General features: G+C 36.7%; 1 long non-coding RNA gene across 1 annotated transcript; it reads left to right on the forward strand.

Annotated features, from left to right (window-relative positions):
• The first annotated feature begins 323 nt into the window (after positions 1 to 323).
• LOC140153340 (uncharacterized) lies at positions 324 to 7,582 on the forward strand. Its single transcript, XR_011859096.1, has 3 exons — positions 324 to 782; positions 2,525 to 2,612; positions 5,166 to 7,582. It is a non-coding gene; the product is annotated as an uncharacterized lncRNA (long non-coding RNA).
• Positions 7,583 to 8,078: the final 496 nt, after the last annotated feature.

Raw genomic sequence — 8,078 nt, forward strand, 5'->3', positions numbered from 1 at the left:
TGCCAAAAATCGATTGCCCCCCCACCTCAGTCCCCGCCAAAAAATCTTTGCCCCCTTTGAACATGCTAATTTTTGGGATCCCAATTTCCAAACCTTAAATGGTCTAGATATATGTTAAGAGCACAGCAAGCTGGAAATTTTGCATATCAAAGCGTTTGCATACTGTTTTCCCAAGCCTATAGCGTTTAATTAAAAAGGCGCCTCATATGGCGTCAAAATTGCTTCCCCCAGCTTGCCAAAAATGGCTTGCCCCCCCTTTTGGCTTGCCAAAATTTCTTGCTCCCCGAAATTTTACCCTCCCCTCTCCCTGGGCTCATTACTCAGTTCCCTGGGCTCAGTCCCTAACATGCCTAACCATCCCTTTAAAGGGAATTTTTGTTCATGTTTTTAAACATGAACAAAATCTGCATGGTGCTCCTAGAAAAAAGGGATCTGCAACCGGAAATACCATGGCAGCTTACACATTCAAACAGTCATGGCAGTTGGAGCTGCAGTTTTTGTCCAAATTTTGGGCCAAATTTTGCGTTACAGAAAAGGAATTTTATTGGGTTCACTAACAATTGAGGCCGAGTATCGCCATCAAGACAAATATGATAGTGACACAACGTAGTAAAGCTTAAACAACAGATTCTGAGATTGTGATGATGCACGGACAACAGTTATTTGCGTTAACCATCCCAAAATGATCCATGCAAATGCATGATAGACAACTTGGACATGCATGACGATATCGGCTGATGAGTGGCAGCTCGAGGTGTGTGTGTACCTGGGGTGTGTAAACTGTAAGTATATATACAGTCGACATTTTGATTTAATTTTTAAAATCAAATTGATAAGCTTACCTATATTCATGTGACATTGTTTTGGCATGATATGTACAGTACGGTACATGATGACGCGTGACGATGATGTACTATACTCACAAGATGCACACTGCACAGTTCATGAGAGTATGCACAGTGTTACTTGAGCATGTTGAGAACTAGTTTGACTATACAATTTAAGAGACTAGCAGTAGCATATGAAACTGTCGCATGATCGGGTTTTTTTTCAGTAGGTATCGGTATGGACTCGATGAGAACTCTAGCTTCGAATTTGTACACAATACTCATTCGATGCTGAGTTTATAATATGTTGCTTTCGTTTTTTGGTCGAACAGCGTTGACATTTTTAGCAACGGATGATATTTATTCTGTTAATTTTTAAACTTGGATCCAAAGTACTGTCGACCGTCATAATTAAAATTGGGCTATTTTGAAAAGTCTAAATTTTTGATGCGATCGCCCGTTGTGATCAGCTGTGTTTACTTCTGTACTTCCATTGCTTTTAAATACACAGCACAGGTGCTTTAGCAAATCCGACTAGATTTTGAATGCAATGGTCTCTCTAGTCTCTAGCAACGAATGCAGGGTTGTAGCCGTGCCGGTTGGGGCCGACCTGCACTAAAAAAAAAAAAAAATTAAAAAAAACAAAATTTTAATTTTTTTTCCACAAATGATTTATTCATCATAAAAAGAGTAAAAACCTAAAATTGTTTTTGGGGTATACCCCTTTGCTATTCCCCGATCCCTCATGTTCGCTAAAAAGATTGTGCCCCGAGCCAGCACTCTAATTTGATAGTAAAATTAGCCGGCACTCAACTTGGTCTAGCTACAATGTACAACCCTGAACGAATGTGAAGCGTTCGGTGAGCAAGGTACGGTAGATCACTGATTTTGGGTCACCGGTCTAATTTTTCTGTCATGCACCGATTTGGGTACCAATGGTCATATTTGGAAATTATCTATACACCCTATGATAGTAAAAGTATACATTTTTGGAAAGCTATTGGTCCAAGGAATCTAAAAATGGTATCAGAACTAATGTAGGGTGTATATGGAAAGAAATAATGTAAAAAATGCAAGCATTTTTTTTTTTCATTTTAGATGAAGCTTACTTTGGTTACTGGTACTGATTTTCATTCATGTGTACCCCTTAATTCTTAAAATGCAGTTTTGAAAAGTTGAGACCATTAGCTTTCCAATGATTGATATAGAGCTGAACGATAGAAAAACAATGTGTATAAGAAAATGTCTGGTGAATTTTTATACCATTTCAACCCGTTGGTGTAAATGTGTTGAAAAATATTTTTTAGGGTATCACGCCTACATTAATAAACTAATTTTAAGGGTTTTTTGGAATCCCTGGGCCAAGAGCTTTCCAAAAATGTATACTTTTGCTATCCTAGGGTGTTACTTTTCAAAATACAGCGATGGTAATCTCAATATTGCGCTTGAAAATTTTCATGTGACTTACATGTAGTCATGTACTATGTACCTGTCACTACCATTCGCAAGATCCTGTGAACTACCAAATCGCAACAGTTTAAAAAAGTTTCACAACCAAAAAACCAAATGCTCTGTGCATGGTCTGCAATTAATATTGTTTTTTTTTAATGACTGCATCTCCGCCACCCAAAACTTACGCTCAGACGTACAGCTTAATTGTCAAATGCCATTTTTAATTTCATGCATTTTTTTCACAGGCAACCGTGATGCTTGAAAAGTACAAGACCCAATGGATATATCATACACACTGTCTACAGTCTGGAGGAATTCACTCAAATACCAAAGGTACGGTTTCGATATAAATTTAACAAAAATGGTTACAACAGTTCCCCATAGGATAGTACATGATGCACTTCCGTTCCGTGTGGTAATCCCAATTCCCTACATTTTGTTCGTACCATCAAACAAAACTTTAATATCTCGAGCAATAAATTGTAGTACGGTACAGAGGAAACTCATTAACACAAAGTTGTGCAGAATTCAAATTTTACTTCTTGTTATGGCCACGTGTTTTGAACTCGCCACCCTTTAAGGGATCTAGAATGAAGCGTTTATTGCGTTTCGACAGTATTTTTGTGGGACATGAGAGCACCTCAGACCTATCGAATTGCATTCTGAATCTGAAGCATGTCTTTCTGATATCAAATAATTTTTCATTTTTTGAAAATCACAATATAATACAAATTTTATGACAAATTACAAAAATTTGATATTTTTCACATTTTGATATATAACAGTCCTCGAAGTAAATTATATAAATCTAATGACATATTCTTAAAGTGTATGTAGCAGGGAGGAAAAGCCGGACGGTCAATTGAAAATTTTGACCTTTCATATTGAAGATATGGATTTTTTCCCAAAAAGACCTAATTTTTTTGGGTGTTTTGGAAAAAAAAATCCATATCTTCAATACGAAAGGTCAAAATTTTCAATTGATCGTCGGCTTTTCATCCCACCTACATACACTTAAAGTATAAATTATCAGATTTATAAAGTTTACTTCAAGTACTGTTAAATATCAAAAATATCAATTTTAATGATTTGCCATAAAATGTGTATTAAATTGCGAATTTCAAAAATCAAAATTATTTGATATCAGAATGACATTCTTCAGATTCAGATTGCAATTCGATATGTCTGATGTGCTCTAATGTCCCAAAATAAATACTGTCCAAACGCTCATACCCCACCCCTTAATAGCGTTACATCACAAATATTATGAATTTTTACACCAATCAAGTTTCAAATTAGAATATCTCCACAACTATCAACCCTTAACTAGCAAAAGTATACATTTTTGGAAAGCTGAAGGCATAAGCAATTTAAATATACACATTTCAACTCATTGTACAGGGTGACCTTGAAGTTATACAGGGTGGAATAAAAAAAATCCAAATAAAAAATGGGTCACTTAGTGCATTGCTTATTACTAACTTGCAGTTATAAACTGAAAGTAAACAACATTGATTTGGTTAGAGGTTAGGGGGAGCCCACTGATTTTGGAAGAAAAAAAATCACAGCTGTTTGGTAATCTCGAATACAGGGTGTCCCAAAATATGTTCAAATTTTTTACAATTCAACATATTTTGAACTGAAACATTTTACCCCTAGCCCATACAAAAAAAGTAAGTCCATATTTAGATTCCTCATCAAATTTCCTCTCAGAAAATGTAAACTTTGACTATGATAGGATAAGTAATTAAAAATTTAGGGCAACTTTTAGATTTTGAAGACATCCGCATTGCTTACTACAGTGTTTAATATGAAAACAGGTAGTTTTGCACATAAAAGTTTGCATTTCATAGACTAAACCAATCATAAAGAGTTCAAAATGATTAAAACAATTAGCAGAATAAATAATCTTTCAAAAGAGCTCTTAACCATGTCTGTAGCCCATATGGATGCAAAGATATGATCAGTTGATTCAACGCTACAGCACACACAAAATCTTTATTTCCCATAGACTTTGCACATACCGCCACCGCCTCATCCGCCACCGCCTCATCCCCCACCTCGGTCATTCTGAACTCAAACAACTCTAACTCCACTATCTTAGCTGATAAACAATTCTCCTTTGGAGGTCTTTTAGGGCACACATTTAGCTACAACATGACACCAAACACACTTCAATACCTTTTGTTTAAGCAGAGATATAACAATTTGAACGAGTCTCGATTTGGAAAAGCGTAACAACACCACCATTTTTGGGTGGCGAGTTCAAAACGCGTGGCCTTATCAGGTGTTCATGTTATCCAGTTCTAATAACATGTGAAATGTATGCTTGGGAATGTAAAACATAACTTCTTGTTATCAGGATCTTCGTGTTAAGAGGGTTTGTGTTAACGAGTTGCCACTGTATTATTTTACTTGATAAAAATGCATACGTATGAGCTTTCTTCTGATACTGGCACCAACATGTCACTTTTGATGAAGAAAAATGGGGCTATGCTTAAGACCTTACTCATCCATTAAAATGTAAATTTGTATCCTTCACTGCCCTGGTGGAAAAAGCCCTGGTGGGGGAAAAAGTGATGTGGAAATATCTGACCCGCCATACATTTTTTGTAGACCCTGACTAAAATTTTAGAAGTGTAAGATTTTCCTAAAGTTTCCTGACCTTTGTCATTTGTCAAAATTCCATTTTGAATGTTCACCAAAACAATTTGTGTTGGTTTAATTGATGAGGCTAAAGTGAAAAACTTTAATGATCCTATTCCTAATTTCTCACCGATACAAAATATTTTTTCTGAACGGTGTTGTTTCAGATGTGTAAGCGGGAATATTCATTTTGCTAATTGAAGTGTAACTAACAGTAACTTATCTACAATTTGCTTTCAGTTGCTGCTGAAATGTGACCCTACTGCAGCAGGAATAGACTTCCAACAATGGCAACGCACCAAGAAGAAAATGCTCTACATAAATCAGCCATGCAAAATGACGAGTTAAGATGTTACACAAAAAAGTCATGTGAAAAAAGAACTTTGCACTAATTTTGCTTGTCAAAGATGGATTTATCGGAGTCATGCGCATGAAACTTAACCATTTTTTTTATTCATTTTGAGGCAGTGTAAAATGGATCGATCAAAACTTTTGATTGTGGTATAAAATTGGTCAAATATCTGACCTGTTTGTAATTCATAACAAGCAACTCTTTAATATTGTGGTAAAAATATATAAAGAATAGTTATGTCCGACGGACCTTGATTTGGAGCTCTAAGGGCAATGCATTTTTTAGGCCTCATGAATATGCACAGCTAATAATATAAAAATATACAGTGGAACCTCATTAACACAAAATTGTCAGGGCCTCAGATTGAAAGGGTTGTGTGTAATCAGGTCTTTTGTTAATTGTTTAAATTATGCTTGGGACTTTTTGTGTTTCAGAATCTTGTGTAAACAGTTTTTGTGGTAACCAGTTTCCACTGTATCTACAGTGTATTAAGTAACATCATTTAAGCCACATTAACCAGCCTTTTATTGTTTGATTTTAAATTGACAATTTAAAAAAAAAGGAACATTTGAGTGTATTTGCTGGATGACTATACCATTTTTCGCCTTAATGTGACAGTGACGTTAACGCGTTGAGAAAGCTGTTTCGCTTGTGTATCTATGTAGCGTCTTTAAGCGTGTACACCAGCGCTTTGAGCGAATGATAGCGATTTGAAGCTGATGCGCTCAATAAAATACGCACTGATTTCGCTGCCACATGGGGGTGAAAATGGTAAACCTATTGCCAATGATGCTTATTTATTATGTAAATTACATCTGGATAGACTTAAAATACCTATACTGCGAAATGAAATCAGCAATCGGCATGATCATGTTTTGAATCTGTCAAACCACCGATCGAAACCAAGCAGTTTTTAGCAAGAAGACAGTTTTTTTAGCATGGTTTTTGACGGTTTAAATGTATTTTAGTTCTTTATTTACCAACCAAACCTGCTGAACCTGTTGCAATATCCGAGGGGGTATCCAAAAGTTTTTGACATCACCCAGAAGTGAAAGAGCTATACTGATGAAATTTTGTCATTGTAATCACTGGTCCTTATGTACATTATGGTCCAAAATGGTCTCATACGTATGTTTACTTTCTTCACAGGTGGCGCTAGATGGGAAGTAGGCGCATAACCTTTTCATGATAAGGTCCTCCACTCTCTTGAGTTTTTTCACTGTGGCCGCATCATCCGTAAGTGATGGACGCCCACTTCTTGGCTCATCTGTGAGGGACATATGGCCAGTTTGGAAATTCCTTTTTCAAAAAGCAATAGTGCCATATGATGGGCAATCATCACCGATTCACCGTAGATTGCTTTCATTTCATCATAGATTTTCTGAGCATTGTAGGCCTAACCCTTCAAATGCAGGAACTTAATCACGCATGCGTGCCTCAATTTTCATCATCTTGCAGGTTCTGCGCCTACTGCCCATCTAGCGCCACCTGTAAAGAAAGTAAACATACTTATGAGACCATTTTGGACCATTATGTACATAAGGACCAGTGATTACACTGACACAATTTCATCGGTATAATAGCTCTTTCACTTCTGGGTGATGTCAAAAACTTTTGGATGTACCCTCTCGTATATGATCAGTATTTTTTTGGAAAATGTGTTGCTCCTACGTATCGTAGCTATGAATTATGTAAAATGATATGAAATGTTTCCAACAATTATTGATATTATTAATCCAGTATGTCTTTCATTCTTGATTTGTTAACAGCTTAACTTCAAGGTGTAAATGGGGAACCAAAAACATGTAGCAGTGAACTAAAACAACTACATGTAGAATGCAAAATCAATGTTTAAGGTACAGCCGGGTGAAATAACTACACATGTAGAAAGTCATATTATTTTGCAAGATTGTACTGTAGTTACTTGAAAGAAGAATTTATTGCCAAGCACGACAACCAGATGTGAAGTGTATAATTTTTGTCTGAAAATATATCCAACTATAACATGTTACTGAACATTGTAAACAAGTCTAGAAAAATTATTTTGTATTATCTGTATTATTTCCTTGGAAGAGCCAAGTATTAGAACTGTGTCATGAAATTTGTTCATAGGCTCTCAGCTTGCTGCCATCTCAATAGACAAAAATATGAAATGTAATCAGAATTACATCACAATGCATCCACTTGTTCATGGATGTAAACATCAGTTAAACCGCTCTAAAGTATGTGTACTTTAGTAAAATATGAAGCGAAAAGATGGCAAAAACTGATGTATCTATGAATAAACTGCTGCAGATTGAAGAAACATGAATGTTGTGTAAAAATACAAATTAGTAGGTTTACAGTTACAGGCGAAATACGATATTTGTAATTAAATTGGACCTGATGTCTATATCGCACTGCGTGCGCACACTTAGCATGCGCACGGCAAGCTTGCACATGCGTATTGCAAGCTTGCGCATGCTTGTGAAAGATGGGCTTGTTTGCGCAAGCATTGGCCAAGACACTGCGGGTGCTTGCAGTAAAAGCTTGCGCATGCCCATATTGTTCCAAATAAAAGCTTGTGCAAGCTCTTGTATGCCTGCGCAAGCAACTGCAAGCATGCAGAGGCAAGCACGCAGTGATCGAGGTCATGCAGGGCGCAAGCACGCTCAATGCAAGCATGCAACAAGCAAACTGCTTGCAGTGCATGCATGCGATTGCAAGCATGCTTGCGAATTGCAAGCATGCAACGGACGATTTCCCAGCTTGCGCATGCCCGTATTGTTCCAAAAATAAGCTTGGCGCAAGCTTGCAGAATT

The sequence above is a fragment of the Amphiura filiformis genome, chromosome 1, assembly GCF_039555335.1.
Source record: "Amphiura filiformis chromosome 1, Afil_fr2py, whole genome shotgun sequence".
Lineage (NCBI taxonomy): Eukaryota > Metazoa > Echinodermata > Ophiuroidea > Amphilepidida > Amphiuridae > Amphiura > Amphiura filiformis.